At 37.1% G+C, this 18,465-nt stretch overlaps 1 protein-coding gene across 2 annotated transcripts in view; it reads left to right on the top strand.

Moving 5' to 3' along the window:
• Positions 1-18,465, top strand: part of LOC145266939 (uncharacterized) — a 558,464-nt gene that overhangs the window by 192,505 nt on the left and 347,494 nt on the right. The window lies entirely within an intron of this gene.

The raw sequence follows: 18,465 nt of genomic DNA, 5'->3' as shown, positions 1-18,465 counted from the left end.
TAAAAACCAAAGATTATATATGGAGAAATTTTATTCAAATAAATCAACATAGCTTGTATTCAATCTATCTATCTATCTATCTATCTATCTATCTATCTATCAAAGTGAACGTGTCTGTGTGTCTGTTTGTGTACATTTCCCTTGTATTCAATCTAGCTATCTATCTATAAAAGTGAACGTGTCTGTGTACATTTCCCTACGCAATAACTCTGTCAATTTTTAGTCTACAGAATCGAAATTTGATGTACAGGGTACGGGGATTTGGTAAAATCTTTGATCGGTTTTCTGCCAGAAATTTGGCTGTTATGGGGTCAAAGTTCAACGATTTGACCTTTAAGAACTCTACCAAACTCCTCCGACAATTTTTGGTCTAAACACTTGAAATTTTAGATATAGGTTTCTTGGACATGGATCTAACTTAATAACTTGATTTGAGCCCAAAACAGTAAATGTTAAGGGGTCATAATAGGGGTCAAAGTTAAAAAAAAAAAATTGATCGCTTTTTTTTTTTTTTTTTTTTTTTTTTTTTTTTTTTTTTTGCTCAGCATACACCTACAAACACCCAGGCAACGCCGGGCTGAAATGCTAGTATATATAGAAAGTTAGGTTTTATTATTGTCTACAAGTTCTGCACTGCCTACCTTTGAACCTTCGGTCTCGGAGTACACGCCCATAAACTATTGTCCATCACGAGATAGCATTAAAAACGGCTGCGGGAATCGGATCTCAGAATCGTGTTCAGAACTCGTGTAAATGTCTTGGATGAACCTGATCAGGTGTGTCTCCGTTCGACAACTGACCAACTTCGATGTCTCTTAAAAAAAAAAAAAAAAATAGAATATTATTCCGGGATCGGCTATCGATTTTGGCTTGAAGGGGGAGTTCGAGACTCGTGCTCACGATGCAAGAGCGAGCACACATTAGTTTCCTTTTCTTCTATACGGAGAGCAGTGTGAGGTTGTTGTGGACGGGAGTGGGAGATTTGCATTCATTAACGGGCACTTTTGTGAAACCTGATGACCCCAAAGTGGTGTGCGCTGACTGTACTGACTCGTCTACGTCCGTCCTGCCTGTCCGCCATTTCTCCTTCCGCCTCGGCCACCACCTGACTCTGTTAGTTGCCTGTGGTTTGATGACAGTTTGCAAGGAGTGCGGACGATGGACAGTGGCGGTGCGGAGTGAGCAAGTTAGAACGTAGATGTCCTCCACTAGAAATAGAACAAAGAAATTTGTAGACATTTTTTTGTTTGTCTTATTTATTTCTTTTATTTTTAGAAGTCTTTTTCTTTTTTTTTTGTCCTTTCTTTTTCTATTTTTCTTTTTCTCTTTTTCTTTTTCTCTTTTGTTTCTCTTTTCTTTTTCCTTTCTTTTTGTTTTTCTTTGTTTTTCTTTCTCTTTTTGCTTTCTTTCTCTTTTCTTTCTCTGTTTCTCTAATTTCTGTGTTTTCTTTTTCTTTCGTTTTTCTTTTTCTTTCGTTTCTTTTTCTTTCGTTTCTTTTTCTTTCGTTTCTTTCGTTTCTCTTTTTCTCTTTCGTTTCTTTTTTCGTTTTTCCTTTCTTTTCTCTTTGGTTCTTTCTCTCTTAATTTTCTCTTGTGTTCCCCCCTTTTCTCTTGTATCTCATTTTCTCTTTCCTTTTTGTTTCGTTTCTTTTTGTTTCGTTTCTTTTTGTTTCGTTTCTTTTTGTTTCGTTCGTTTCTTTTTCCTTCGTTTCTGTTTCTTTCGTGTCTGTTTCTTTCGTTTCTGTTTCTTTCGGTTCTCTTTTTTCTCTTTCGTTTCCTTTTTCGTTTCTTCCTTTCTTTTCTCTTTTTTTTCTTTCTCTCTTGATTTTCTCTTGTTTTTTACCCTTTTCTCTTTCATCTCTTTTCTCTTTCCTATTTGTTTTTTTTTCGTTTCTTTTTCGCTTGTTTCTTTTTCGTTCGTTTCTTTCGTTTCTTTTGTTTCTTCTTTCGTTTCTTTTTCTTTCGTTTCTTTCTCTTTTTATTTCGTTTCTTTGTTTCGTTTTCTTTCTTTCGTTTCCGTTTCTTTTTCTTTCATTTTCTTTCGGTTCTTTCTCGTTCGTTTCTCGTTCGTTTCTTTTTTTCGTTTCTTTTTCTTTCGTTTCTCTTTTTTCTCTTTCGTTTCTTTTTTCGTTTCTTCCTTTATTTTCTCTTTTGTTTCTTTCTCTCTTGTTTTTCTCTTTTTTCTCTTTCTCTTGCATCTCTTTTTTTCTCTTTCCTTTTTTCGTTTCTTTCTCTTTCCTTTTTTTCATTTCTTTTCTCTTTTGTTATTTCTCTTTTGTCTTTTCTCTTTCTGTTTCTTTTTTTTTTCTGGTTCTTTTTCTCCTATTTTCGTTTGGTTTTTCTTTTTATCTTTATTTTCTTTCTCCTTTTGAAATTTTATCTTTATTTTTATTTTATTTCCTTTGTATTATCTTATTCTTTCTATTTCTTTTTCTTTCTTTTCTTTTTCTTTCGTTTCTCTTTTTTCTCTTTCGTTTCTTTTTTCGTTTCTTCCTTTATTTTCTTTTTTGTTTCTTTCTCTCTTTTTCTCTTTTTTCTCTTTCCTTTTCTTTGTTTCTTTTTTCGTTTCTTTTCTCTTTTGTTTTTCTCTTTTGTTTTTTTTTCTTTTTTTCTGGTCCTTTTTCTTCTATTTTTGTTTGGTTTTTCTTTTTATCTTTATTTTCTTTCTCCTTTGGAATTTTATTTGATGTTTTATTTCCTTTTATCTTATTCTTTCTATTTCTTTTTTTCTTATTTACATCTGAATACTCAGATATATTTGGAAATTTAAAATTTCCGAGTTTGACAGTGTATAAGGCCGTTGGTTACATCGACTGAAACGTATCAGTTTGACACTAGGTGTTCCTTTTTTTAAAGATCTCAGTAATGGGTCAATCATGATGTTCTAAAACTGTTTTTGTAATTAAATGTGATTTTATGTCCCTCTCCTTTTAAAAAAAACATTGCAAGACAGTTTCTCTGATATAGTAATTTTTCTTATTTGGGTTTTCATGTGTAGATGTAGTTGCTTGTTAAACGATGCATTTAGCTAAGCAGTTATTTTCTAAAGGGCATTAGCCACTTATTTTGCAGTTACAGTTTTTGGTATCCATTTTTAACTTTATTATTTCTATTTGGACAATTAATATAATTGTACGAGTTATTGATATTTCCGACTGAACAATAGAAAGCTACCTACCCTCGTGTATTAAATAAAGATTCCCGAGTTTAACAAGGTACATATGGAGAAGGCCGCAGGTTACATGAGCCGAAATATAGCAGTTTGACTATAATGTGATCACTCAAATTTTTTAGATTGCAATATTTGTACAATAATGTCCTAAATCCGTGTTTTTGTAACCGAATATGCTTTTATGTGCACCCCCCCCCCACTCTCCTTTCGAAAAAGTCATTTTAGGATTATTTCTCCAATATAATCATTTTTGTTATTCCGGTTTTCATGTGTAGATTTTTTTTTCTTTTTTCTGACTTAGAAAAAAGTCATCACTTATCAAAGCGTGGAGGTCACTCGAGGATAAGGTTTAATGAGTGTGTAGTAGTTATTAGGACAATAGCTGTAGTAATAGTTAGTATGATTTGATTATTTAAGGAGACGGCTCGACAAGAACTTACTAATATTGGACTTGAAGACGACCATATTGTGGTCAGCCAGAAAAACAGACTTCCACGTGGGCAGTTCTAGAAAAGAAGTTTTGTTCATGGAATCCCTGTGTGGGTTTAGGCGCAGATAGAGAGTGAAATTGTTGATAGTTGTTAAAGCTAAACGAGTGTTTTTTTTTTGTTTTTTTTTGTGGAAGTTTGGCAAGAGGGGGAGTGATAGATTGCAATGGAAATAACGATAGAGCAGAGACAGGCTAGCAACATCTTTTCTGTGGTTGCAAGGAAGAGGAAAGGACATCACTTGGGGTTTGAAGCCGGTTTTGGACTCTGTCAAGGCAGGATAGGTGTTTCGAGCAGCTCCTCCCCAGAAGTAGCAACAGTACTTTGTCCTAGTGTCGAATAGCAGGTTGTGTATAACAGATGATGAGACATTTAAAGAAGTTTTCACGGTGACGACGGTGATGACGATTATTGTTGATTTCATATTCTTTTGGTTTTTCTTTTAACAAGGGAATCGCCACTTATCAAGGCCCAGCGGCTACTCGAGGATAAGGGTTAAAGAGTGTACAGTGGTCAAAAGGACAATATCATAGTAATCATTAAAAGTTTAAATTTAAGGAGAACGACTCATCAAGTAGTCAGCTGGAAAGCAGGTAAATGGAAGACACTTAAGGGGGCGGTTCATCAGGAATTTGTTTACGTTGGACTTGAAGACATCCAGTTCTAAGAAAGAAGCTTGGTTCATGGAATCTACGTTTAGGTTTAGGCATGGATAAAGAGTGGGGGAAATTATTGATAGTGTTTTCAGCCAAACGAGTGTTTCTCCTGAATGTTTGACAAGGGAAAGAAGGCAGCTCAGACGAACACTTGCCATGAAAATAACGTTTTCAAGGAAGAGAAAAGGTCATTCCCTTCTAGGATACAAAATCTATTCTGAAATCTGTCAAGGCAGGATAACTCTTCCTAGCAGCTCCTGCCCAGATGTGACATAGAAAGATCCCATCATTTTTCCAGTGACCTTGGCAATGGATTTAATGTACGTATTCCAGCTTAGATCAGGAGTAAAGGTCAAGCCCAGACGCTTGTTAAAATATGGAGCTTCCCCAAGACAAGAGCCATTCATTTCAATTGATGCCAGTTGAAGATCAGGGCATTGATGATGTAAAGATGCATTAAAATTAACCAGCCACTATTTTCCCCATTGTACCACATGCTCAAGATCAGAGGAGAGAGTCAGAGAGAACTTGGTCGTTTACGGCCTTTGATGTGCTAAGAGAGATATGAATGAAGAGATGTGTGTAATAGACAGTTCTTTTTAACACAGAGGGAGATACATTATTGATGATGAGGACAGTTAACTTTTTTAGAAGGTGTTTCATATAATGTTCATTTACAAAGACGATAGATAAAATTACATTACCTTTCAGTGGATGACAACAAAGACAAAGGCTTACTTATAACATGATGACGTGTATTATTCCAATTGGATAAGATGATGCTCAGAAATTCGATTGCCTTGCAGAATGACATTATCCTGTCTCCCTTTATTTCGCTTCCGAAAGGGGCTTAGCTAACTCTCCTCCTCTGACTGTTCCGAACTCAATTCTGACTTAAGTGACTCATTTCGAACCCTCTTAACTGAATATATTAAAACTATCTTTCTTTGTGGTCAGAAACGTGCTCAAACATGCGAGTCCCTCACGTGAATTCTATATATTACACATCTTCACACACCTTTACAACAGAAAGAAAGTTTGTCAATCCATTGTCTATTATTCCTAACTGACCTATCCTTGTCATATAATTATTTCTACTATAATGACAATTCACTAAATTCCTGAGATCGCATCTCAATAGCAATATGTATTCACTTTAAACTTTTAATTACTGTGTTCGATTCTTGCCTTTTCCTTTAATCTATATAATTATAAAACTCAAATGACCTTATAACGGGTGCTGTATAATCCAACATCCAGTTTATGACTTCCGTTTGCGCATGTGTACATAAACAAATAATCAATGTCTCTGTTCCATACAGTAGGGTACTCAGAATACAGCATTTGTAGATGCGGCATTTTGTGCGAAAAGTGAGGTATTTATTGAACCATGCTCTTTGACATAGTCGGTTGAAAGTAGACGCTGCTCTACCTATCCGCATTTGTAGCTCCTGTCCAATGGATAGTCCCTTGTTGATGTTGGATCCAAGATATGCAATGTTTTCGACAGTCTCTAGTTCATGGCCATTGATGATGATTGGTGATGCGTCACCCTGGTGCATCACAACTATCTTCTTCACACTGATTACCAGTGCAAACTCTGCACAAGCAGCGCTCAATTTGTCAAGCAGCCGCTGGAGTCCACTTGCGGAGTGCGAGACCAATGCAGTAACGTCTGCAAACAGCAGCTCAAGTATTAGGACTTTTCGAATATTGGTTTTAGCGTGTAGGTGAGCCAAGTTAAAAAGTTCTCCATTGGAGCGAGTATGAAGGAACACACTGTCTTCGTCCTTGTGATTTCCAAAAGTGTGGTGCAGAAGAACTGAGAAGAAGATGCCAAACAGTGTGGGAGCCAACACACAACCTTGCTTGACTCTACTGCGCACGGGGATGTTGTCAGACATGTCACCCTCGAAGAAGACTGCGGCTGTCATGTTATCATGGGGCGATCTTATCAAACTAAGGAGAGTTAGTGGACAGCCCAACTTTTGTAGGATGGCAAACAGGCCATCTCTACTGACCATGTCAAAAGCTTTCGTGAGGTTCACAAATGCGATATGAAGAGGTCTACATTGTTCTCTGCATTTTTCCTGGATTTGACGCACTGAAAATATCATGTCCGTTGTTGACCGCTCGCTGCGGAAGCCACATTGTGATTCTGGATAAACGCGGTTTGCAATCTGCTGGAGCTTTGGAAGGAGCACTCTGGCAAAAACTTTGCCAGTGACACTGAGTAAAGATATACCACGGTAGTTATTGCAATCTCCTTTTTCTCCTTTCTTGAATAAAGTGACAATTTTAGCATCTTTCATAGCTGTTGGAAATTTTCCGTTGTGCCAACTGGTGCAGAGGAGGTCGTACAAGTGCGGGAGCAGGAACTTATCGCACTTGAGCAGGTCTGCTGGAATCTCGTCGGTACCTGGGGCCTTCCCTACATTCGTTTTTTGGAGAGCTACTTCGAGTTCTGACATAGTTGGAATGTTGTCCAGTTCGACTAGGGTGTCGAAGTTTGGAGTGGAATTTAAAGATGTTGCATGGTTCGCCATATAGTACAGAGTAGTGCTCCGCCCAGCATTCAAGCTGCTTCATAGGATCAGTGATGAGCTCCCCTGTAGTAGATTTTAAAGGGCAAATTTTGTTTGCGTCGGTTCAGTTGCCTTGCAGAGTCCACAGTACATCACACGTAGTTTACCACAGTCAGCAGCAGTCTGGATTTCGTTGCACAGGTTGTTCCAGTAGTTGTTTGCACAGTGCCGAGCAGCTTTCTGGAATTGACTGCGATCCTCTTTCAGCTTGGACAGGATGCTGCGTGTCGGCCTGCTCACATAGTTTTTGTGAGCATTGTTTTTGGCCAGTAGTAGAGGTTCTAAGATTTCTGCATTCTCAGCCATATCTATATATAGATATATAGATAGATAGATAGATTCAGGATTTATTTATTTTTATTTTTTTTAGAACTTGCGATAACTGAAACTTGCTGGACAAGTTAAGCATAGACTCAAGTTTACTATCACACCATCTAATGATGAGACGGTCGCTAAAGTACCCTCTCCCCCATATCATTTGCTATAACTGACATCTTTCTTGGCAGTCATGATTTTTGCTACCAGAAATAGTTTGATTTTTTTTTTTTTTTTTTTTGTAATTATGTATTTTTGGTATCGCGCTGAAATAATAATGTTATTATTTCAAAAGCCATTCTTAACAGGGGAGGGGAGGGGATTTTGTAACTATTCTGTGCTTCACCTAACAGTTTAATAAATAAAAAAAGATAGCGTGAAATTTGAATTTAATCTGAAAAGAAACTATTTAAAAATAGCGCTGTACCAAAATACATAAGCACCATTTTTTTTTTTTTTTTTTTTTTTTGAGAACTTGTAATAACTAAACTTGCTGGACAAGTTAAGTAAAGACTCAAGTTTAGGACCACACCTTCTAATGATGAGACGATCGCTAAAGTGTCTCCCATATCATTTTAAATAACTGACATATTTCTTTCTTGGCAGTTATGATTTTTGCTATGAACTATAGTTTGTGGATTTTTTTTTATGATAGACTAGTCTGGGTGCCTGGCATTGCTCTGGTGTTGGGGGGGGGAGCAAAAAAAAAAAGGGAAAATTGTGAGTGCAATAAAAAAAAATAAAAAAAATAGGAGTAAGCTTGAACCTGCAACATACCAGAGGAAAAAGAGATGAAAAAAAAAAAAACTGTCTTACCGATGTGCCTAACGTAGTTGTGCAATAACGCCTTTTAAGCAACGTCGGGAACGCGAGGTTTGAATGACTTGCAAAAAATGTTAGTGAAAAAAATCGACCCTCCTGTAGAAAAATGCCCAGTTGAGGGTGAAGGAATTAATGTTTTTGGCCAATTTTTCAATATTTATCGTCCGAAGGGTCGAGCCTCAAAATGATATCGATCTCATGAAAATCTGTAGCCTGTGTAAAAAGTTATAGGCAGGCATGCATACATACATACATACACACATATATATATATATATATATATATATATATATACATGATGATTGCAACGTCTTGTCAGACGAGTGCCACTCCCTCAGACATTTAAAATCCATGAGCCCAAATGCCTGAGGGAGTATCTATACAAATATGATGTTACAGAGTCTTAGCTTTGTACGACAGCTAAGTCTCTCTCTTGGTTCAAAATGTTGAGATCCAGCAACAAGCAAGAGCAAGATAGCCAGCAACAAATTAAACTGCAGACCAGCTTAATGCGGGTAAGGGTCTTCCGCTTTATGGTTTTTTAAATCAGAGATTTGCTTCTCCTAGAAAGGTTGCCTTCACCACGGCTTACAGGAGCCCTCTCCGCCCCAATACACATATACACACACACACAAATATACACGGTGCTAGTTGGCCGTTGACCCAGAATAAGAGTTCATTCGCCCTTTGGAAGGTCTTGCTTTTAATCCTTCAGGGAGACTAGCCGCCCTCCTCACCAAACAAGTCTGGTGGGGGAACCAGTTTAGTCGCCGGTGACTCGACCATGAGGCAGGTAGTACTGGGTTACATGGTACCAGTAGCACATGACATGACCTGACATATATATACATACATACATACTTTTAAACAGACAGATGAGATTTATATTATAGATATTATGTTTGAGATAACTGGCAGATAAAAATCTAGGAGGTTATGGTCTGGGGAATGCGAAGTGAGAAAATGCACTGGATATGACTGAGTCTAATAAAGACTGTTGGATATTCATAACGATAACTTGGGGGACAAGTCGAGTATACACTGAAGTTCGTTTGCACGAAATATAGTTGTATTGCAAAAAGAATTTTGAACTTTATTAACGATTCCATCGGCGAAATTTTTTGTAGACCATTTTGTATTATTAACATTAACTGTAGTGTAGTTTATTTATTAGGAAATGAGGGTGTAGTGTAGTACCTGTTCTACAGTCATTATACTATTCTCCCAGTGATTATCTTCTCCTTTTTTTGAGTGGAGAGAGGTAGTGTAATAAATGTTCTGCTGTCATGAGACAATCCTTCCAGTCATTAGCTCCTCCTTTGAGAGAAGGGTAGAATGGTATCGGTTCTGTGCGCATGATATGAAGCGACCCTCCCAGACATTTACCGCTTCTATTTTGGTGGTGGAAGGTTGGGCTTATAGTAGTGTATGTTCGTTCACCATGATACCATCCGCCCAAGTATTAACTCCTCCTTAGGGTTTGGTTTAGCTTGGTTGTTTTGTTTTACGGCATATCAACTCCTTTCTGATTATTTAATGCTGATTCCAGTCATTTTGAAAAAGGTTTTGCTTCAAGTTAATTCTAAAAGTTCGTAAACACTTGCAAATAATTGGAACCGACGGTATCTCTTGCCCTTTCTGAGCTCTTCGCTTGTCTAGATTGTACTGGACCAGATTGACCTATTTTTCGTTTGATGTGACAATGCGCTTCCAAAAACACTCGTCCAACGGATTGCTAAGCAATTGACGGCAAATTTCAACTCGTCTGTTGGCTTGTACTTCGTTGAGTTTGTGTGGACCAGCAGTAGCAGACCAGAACTCGCAGCTCAATTTTATCGGTTGCCATCTGGAATAGAAAAATGAAGATCACTATATCAATATAATGTTATAGAGCGTGTCATCAGCAAATATACCCATCTCAAAGACAATTTTATCAGGGAGGTCATTTATGAATATTAGGAATAATAAACGTCCAAGCATCGACCCCCGTGGTACACCCGCATTTATATCCTATTGTTTTGACATATAAACGCGCAAAAAAAAAATAGAATTGCATAAAAATTCAATATTTTGCCAAGTGTTTACAAACCTTTGGGACAACTTAATATCTTTAAATATTTTTTTTTTTTTTTTTTTTTTTTTTTTTTTTTACAGTGATCACCACTTATCAAGGCCCGGAAGCCACTCAGGGATAAGGGCTATTGCAAGTACATTACGTTAGTGTGGAGATTTAATGAAGTGTTTACTTAAGGGGGCGGTTCATTAGGAATTTGTTAACATTGGACTTGAAGACATCCAAGTTTTAGTCCGGTGGGAAGCAGGCAGACAGAACAGAGTTCCACAGGCGTGCAGTTCTAAGAAAGAAGCTTTGTTCATGGAATCCGTGTTTTGATTTAGGCACAGATATAGAGTGGGGGAAATTTTTCACAGTGGATTCAGCTAGATGGGTGTTTTTTGCGAAAGATTGGTGAAGGGGGACCAGAGATTGGAGTTCAGACGAGCACCTGCCATGGAAATAACGATAAAACAAGGATAGGCTCGCAACGTCTCTTCTGTGGGAGAGAGGTTGCAGGGTAGAGAAAAGGGCATCCCCCACTAAGCCACAAAGTTTATTTTGTACTCTGTCAAGGCAGGATATACTGTTTTTAGCAGCTCCTGCCCAGATATGGCAACAGTATTCCATCCTTGGACGTACTTGACTTTTATATAGATGGAGAATTGCATCAGTAGTGAGATATCTTCTGGGGCGGTAGAAGGATCCCACCATCTTTCCAGCGACCTTGGCAACAGATTTGATGTACGTGTTCCATTTCAGATCAGAAGTAAAGGTCAAACCCAGAAGACAGGGCCTCACCCAGACGAGAGCCATCCATCACAATTGATGCCAGATGGGGATCAGAGCGTTGATGATGTAAGGATAGGAGTTTGGTTTTGGATGCTTTAAAGGTAACCAGCCACATCTTCCCCCACTATTCAAAGTGTTTGGTTTGGTTATTTTTTTATACGTCATATCAACCCTTTCCGGTTTATTTCATGATGAATCCAGCAATTTGGATGGTAGAATCGCGATTGGTTAACTATTTCGTGTGACCTTACTCGAATTGGTTTGGTTTACTTGTTTTGTTTTACGGCATATCAACCCTTTCCAGGTTATTTAATGTCGAATCCAGTGATTTTGGTAGAAGGTTTGATACTCCAAGTTCTTTCTATCTTCAAATACTCTTTTCATGTCTCTGTCTCTCTTTCCACTCTTTCTTTCTCTCTTCACATCTCTTTTAATTCATTTGGCTTTATCTCTCTCATTAAATCTCTTATTTTTTTAAATTTTCTTTGTCTCTCTTCCTAGGCTCTTTTCTGTTTATCTCTCTTTCCATATCTATCTTTTCTCTTGTTGCTTGTCTTTTTCCTCCTTTCTCTCTCCATATATTCTTTTTCTCTTTCAGTCTCTTTTTCTTATCTCCTCTAATTTTTTTTTCTGTCTCTCTTGACGTTTACATCCCTTCTTCCCGCTTCTCTTTCTTTCGCGCTCTTTCTCTCTCTCTCTCTTTCTCTCTCTCTCTACAACATTCTTGCTTTTTTACTCTTCTCCCCCATTCCTTATCTTCACCTCTTCTCCCCCTTCCCAACACTCCACCCGTCCCTTCTCATTAACACTAGCGCGGTTGCCATGGATACAGATTCAGCCGACCAGACAGCCTTCCACTGAGTATTGGTTTTCTTCTCTCTCTTCCAAGAGTGGTTCGCATTAACATCGATATAACACACACTTACATACACACACGCATACACTTACACATGCACGCGAACATACACACGCACTTATTTACACACAAACGCACACACACCAATGTACACACTTACACACACGCACACACATATGCACTTACACATACACACACACATACTTATTACTATTGACCAGAGCAGCTGCAGTTACCTAATTCCTAACTTACGTATAGGCTCCAAAAATACTCCACACAAATTTGGCATGAAGCATTCTTTGGCATCCTGGATATCTCGTACAGGGGTCAAAATTATAATACAACTATGACTACAGCTGTCCAATTAAAAGGTTTAAAATAGCATTACCTCATTATTTATTACTAGGAATAATATGTAGAACTAACATATACTATACTGCTCCTCCAAGGAGGAGGTAATGAATGGGAAGATCGTATAGTGTTGTACAAACATATGCCACATTGCCCTCCCAAAGGAGGGCTGGGGCTACCAGAACAGGTTATCTGAAGATAACGACTTTCTGACATAAAATACAGCAAACATTGTTATTTTTCTTTTCTCTTTGTAAAACTCAATCATGCATTGCAAAGTAAAAGTATAATTTCTGTCTACAAAACAAACAAACCAAATACGATGAATAAATATTTGAAGATATAAACATTTGGAAGCATAAAAATTTTTACTGGATTTGGCATTAAATAACCTGAAAAGGGTTGATATGCCGTAAAACTGTTAGGTGTTGAGACATTATGTTGAACAAAGATGGCGGCAGTAAATCAAATCGGCGAAGAATCAATGCAGTCACGATTTCGAGTGTTGAGTAATTCTTAGTAACAAAGATGGCAGTGAAGAATCAATGCATTCCCGATCTTGAGTCGTTTCGAGACAGGCCAACGGCGAACTGATTGAATCCAAAATTTGACATTTTTATAATAACTTTTGAAGCTTCTGATTGATTGATAGTTTTAACTTGTGGTTATAAAAACGATCGCCGAAATCATTGGAGTTATAAACCCCCCCCCTATCAGGAGTGAAAAACATTTTAACACCCCCCCCTTTTTTTATATAATGAAATAGTCCTTTCGGATTCAAATTTGCTTTGGCTTCAGAAAAGAAAAAATAAACAAATAAATAAAATAACATTTTTTGTGTTTTTTCTTGTTTTTTTTTAAATTTGTTTTTATTCTCTCATTGATTTAAAAAAAAAATCAATATATTGGTATAATGTGTGCAAAATAAAAGCCAATTTTAATCACATTAAGCTTTCTGTTTATTTATTTTTTATTATTTAATTGGAATTCATTATTGAAATGAGTATTATTTATTTATTAATTTATTTATTAATTTATTTATTAATTTATTTATTGCGGACTATCATCCTCATCTTTTTAGTTGTTGTTTCACGACGTTTTGGCCAACTATTCCTCTGGCCTTTGTCAGGTGGTAACCACGACGGGATAGGAACTCCGAATCTCCTGACTGCATCCACTGTAATTACTGCCTTCCATAGTTGTTGTCTTACCACGTTTTGGCCAAGTAAGCCTATAGCCGGCTTTGGGTAGGATTGAAACCGCTATCTTCAGACAATTCTCACTTGGAACCATAGAGATTCGGCATCTCTATCCACTGTGCAAGTGTGTGTGCATGTGTGCGTGTTTTTTTTTTTTGTTTTTTTTTTCTTGTTTGTTTATTTAAAAAAAAATTTTTTTTTTTTTTTATTCAATTTTCACCCCAAACAAGGCACAGTGCCACTTTGAAGCAGGGGGCTACTATTAGGGAATTAATTAGCGGGGTCATTACGAAGGGAGAAGAGTAGAAAGATGTTTGTTAACATTACACTTGAACTTCTGCATATCATTGCAGAATCCCGGAAGGGAGTTCCAAAGACCCACAGTTCTGGGGAAGAAACTATTGGAGTAAAAGGCTTTCTTGCACCTAGGGATCTCTACTGTAAAGGGATGAGACTTAGTAGCTTGTCGGGTTTGTCGGGGGTAGTTACGTCGGGGAGGTACAAGTGTTTGCAGTTCGTCAGAGCATTCACCATTAAAGTATTTGTAGAACAGGCAGAGGGATGCAACATCTCGTCGATGGGACAGAGGTTGAAGCCTAGATGACAGTTCAGGACCTATCAGGTTTGCGACTCTTTTTTGAACCCTGTCCAGGAGCGAGAGACAAGCAGCAGATGAACCAGCCCAGATGTGACAACAGTACTCTATACATGGGCGAATGGTTGCCTTATAGAGGTATAGGATACTGGCAGGCGTAAGTAGTTTTCTAGCACGGTAGAGGGAGCCAACCTTCCTTGCAGCAGCCTTGGCAATGCTCTCAATGTATCTATTCCAGTTCATATTCCCTGTAAACGTTAGGCCGAGGAGTTTAAAAGAAGTACTTTCAGGCAATGTGTTCTTGGCCATTGCTATTGGTGGTAGAGAAGGTTTCTTGTAGTTATTGAAGGAAACAAGCTTAGTCTTAGCAGCATTGAATGTGACCAACCATTTTTGTCCCCATTCCACTACGGATTGGAGGTCGTCCTCTAGTGTTAAAAAATAATCAAACCAAACATTATAAATAAATATTTCAATATATAAAGAACTTTAAACATATTCCCGGATTTTGGCCTCAGATAACTCTAAATAACTCAGAAAATAATATTGTGCTATATAGTTCAATACAAATAATGAAATCACATTGTAAAAGACAATCTACAATTTATTCTTTCCGACTAGCATCTTTTGGCAGACATCCCACCCCTACACAGTCGAGGTCCCTAGATGTAAATGGTTCTGGATATGACTATATCCGATGGTGAGGTACCAGCTTGCAGGCTTTGGGGAGTGTGGAGCCACCCTTTAATTGCCATTGCTCCAAGGTCCGCTCTGACCCAGAGTGGTAGTACCTGTTAGGGTCTCAACTATGGGTTAAATAGAAACTGACTTGATAAAAAAACAAATATACTCTATTAAATTTTTCTTCAAAATCACCAGATTCGGCATTAAATAACCTGAAAAGGGTTGATATGCCGTAAAACAAAACAACCTATATGTAAAAAAAGTTTCTTCTCCAGAACTGCTACACTTTGGAACTCCCTTCTGGGATTCTGCTTTCTCAACTGTACTGACATGCAGAAGTTTGAGTGTAATGTGAACAGATATCTTGCTGCTCAACTCCCTACATAGTATCCCTGCAACTTATGTCCCCGATAGTAGCCCCCTAGATCAGAGTGGCACTGTCTTGAGGTGAAAATGGAATTTAAAAAAAAATAATTAAGAAAAAGATTTTGCTGTTTCTTTCGAATGTTCCCTTTTTTATATATTTCTTTCTTTGGTGAAGAACCACTGTTTTGTCAAAATTACAACTTATGTCCCCGATAGTAGCGCCCTACATCAAAGTGGGAATCAAAGACAATGTTTTTTTTTTTTCTTTCTGTTTCTTTCGAATGTTTCCTTATTTATGTATTTCTTTGAAGAACCACTGCATGTCAAAATTACTATGAATGTCTTTCTCACTCCATTGCAACAATGATCATATATTATTGTTGCAATATTTTGGGTATAATAAAAGGGTATGATCAAAGAAAATTGGAAGGTTCTATTTATAGACACTGGCAAGAGGAACTGACCAATCAAATGGAGCCACATTCTGTTAGCAACCAATCAGAAACCAGAATCACACGCATAATTTTTCATGTCCACACAAAAGATTTTTGTTCTTTGTCTGTAAACTTTTACAGATTCGCTACCCACCGAAAACTTTATTTTTAATCTCAGGACTTATACAGATTAGGTACACATCAGAAACTCTTCTAAAATTAAACATGGCTTTCAATTCAAAAAATATTATAATGATATTCGAAAATGAGGCTGTGTTAAAGGGAAGCCACTGTCTTGTCCAGGGTTACTAACTTGATCTTTTTAAATCCAAATTTTGCAGGTTTAGCCTTTTTTGAAGCAGTTTGGCTTCCAAAAATTGTATTTGGCCTTTTTATTTTAAGTATTTTTTAGCTCCCTACATTCAAGTGGCTTCATGCTGAGATAACCGAAGACCACATACACTGTACGTTTTTCGAGCTGATCAAACATTTTAAAGTGACTAAAACCAGTGAAAATCTTTTCCAGGTTGATAGCATAGTAACTCATCTTGCCTTTGGTAACAATTATTTGTCATATATTTGAATTTTTGACCACTTTTTCGAATCTCTGTAGATTGTAAAACATACCCATATTTTTTTCATAACTTAGTATAACAGACTTTGTTCAGCAAGTGAGTTCAACCGTGTTTTAAACGATTTTAGCGTCATTCCAAAGTTGTCAGAGTTAAATATTTACTTATATAATTTAATACACATTTCTGCAGTTTACAGACCATTTCATTTTTTTTAAGGAGGAATTTTCAAGTTAAATTCAATTTTTACAGTATTCGTTGCTCATTAAATTGTTAGGTGAAAGTCGAGCAATCGATGCCTACATTCAGTCTCAAGAGACAATGAACACCCCGGTAAAGGTAGCTGTACATGTAATTGTGAAACAAAGGTTGCGCAATCCCAACCACACCTCTCCTAAATCTGCATTGCTTGGGTTCAGTGACAAAGAGATGCCAAAGACTGACTGGAAGCGATGCCAAGATAAGCGGAGAACATATGCAACAGCTAGAATTCTCAAATGGTTACCCATTTAAGTACTGACCAGGCTTAACATTGCTTAACTTGGGTGATTTAACGGGAACTAGTATGCAAACGTAATTATATCATATGAAAGGTTATTATGGAAGACAATTTCAGTGTTATAATGTATGGAAATGAGATCTGGCTCGTAAGGATTGAAGACATGCGTTGCATGAGGAGAAATAATGAGAATGAGATGATCCATGTGTAATATGATTTTTAAAGACAAGCTTAGATCTGCTGACCCCAGAGGAAGATTAAATCTGGACAGTATTTAAAAGTTCTGGATATATAGTTCTCATTTCACCTTTTTTGTAATATTTATATGTGAAAGTATCCAACATTCCTCTGCCCCTAAAGATGGTTTTGAAAATGTTGATAAAAGAGGGAAAATATTTATCGGCAGAACAAAGGTTGAGGAAGTTGTTCACAAAGGCACACAACACGAAGCTAAAATGGGATTGTTGGTCAGGGTGTGATGAATGCCTGGAACAAAAGACCGGATATAGGTGTCAGTGGGTTTTGCGACAATTTACAATAGTTGGGAACAGTTGCAATCCGTCTTATGTTTGTGATGGTTGAGGACAGTTTCCAGTTGAAGGAGTTGCGAGTGGAACACAGTAAAAAACATGTAGCTCAAAGCAGATGGGTAAATGAATTGATCAACCAACGGCAAAGAGGCCTCGGCAGATGAAGACTGAGATGTGGATCTTAGTGTGAAGAGGGCTGATGGTGTCAACTAATATTTGCAAATGGTCTTGCAGAGGAAGAAGGATAGAAAAGGGGAGGGGTTGAGTCTATTATTTATTGTATTAATTTTATTTCATTGTAATTCAGCTTCCTATTCCAGTAGCTTCTTTCATAGAATTGCAGGCATGTGGAACTCCCCTCCTGCTGACTGTTTCCCCCCTACTTTTAACATTGGTCTTTTCAAGACTAAGGTCAATGGGCATCTCTTGTCTTTGCTATAATCATCTTCTGTTCTAGTTAACTCCTTACATTAAGTGGATTCATACATTGTTTGGAACGATTTCCATTAAAAAAATATATTACTTATTATGTAATTTATCATGAACTAGCCTGGGTGTCTGACGTTGCCCGGGTGTTTGGAGGTGTGTGTTGAGCAAAAAAAAAAAAAAAAAAAAAAAAAAAAAAAAGAAAAGAATAAAGTGTAGTTGATAGGCAGGCTCAAACCCATACCGCGAAGGAGGAAAAGAATGTGAAAAAAAAAAAAAGAAAAAAAGTGACGTCTTTGCTGTTGTTTCCATCGCCAAACCGGAAGTGGCGAAGGTTTAAATTAAGGCTAGTCAATCAGAAAGAGGGGATAACATTAAAAAATATCGGCGGAAAAAAGTAAACCCTCTCTGTAGAAAAGTGCTCAGTTGAGGGTGAAGGAATTAATGTTTTTAGCCAATTTTTCAATATTTGTCGTCCGAAGGGTCGAGCTTCAAAATGATACTGATCTCATGAAAATCTGTCACCTCTGTCGAAAGTTCTAGGCAGACATACATACGTATATATATACATACATTTAAACAGACAGGTGAGATTTATATTATAGATGTTTATTTATTGTTTTTAATTGATCGTGTATGTAATTCAATCAATAACTAAAAAAAACTGCTATTGTTAAGGCAGCCAGTCCTGAATGATGTGCGCTTGGCAGCGAAACATAAATTAATTAGTTTAGGCTGATTTAATGTTTTTATGAATTTTATTTATAAAGCTCTGCTTTGTTACCGAGCACCTTTTGAAAAAAAATATAATGGCTTATGTTTATTTTATTAACATATTTGAAATTGATTAATATATTATGTACCATACTTTGGGGTAATTGCACCAAGTCCGGGGTAACAGCGCCAATTAGCTAAAAGTGCTCTTTTGGCAACCACGCATATAAAGAGCACTTTTTTTTTTAGTTGGTGCAATTACCCCCGGATTACACCAAAGTATGGTGTGTGTGTGTGTGTGTGTGTGTGTGTGTGTATATATATATTTAATATTTGTTTTTATATAAGCAGTAGTTT

Source organism: Euprymna scolopes, chromosome 42, assembly GCF_053919585.1.
Source record: "Euprymna scolopes isolate OS-2025 chromosome 42, ASM5391958v1, whole genome shotgun sequence".
Classification (NCBI taxonomy): Eukaryota; Metazoa; Mollusca; class Cephalopoda; order Sepiida; family Sepiolidae; genus Euprymna; species Euprymna scolopes.
The sequence above is the reverse complement of the archived record's forward strand: the minus strand, read 5'-3'. Positions and strand labels throughout refer to the sequence as shown.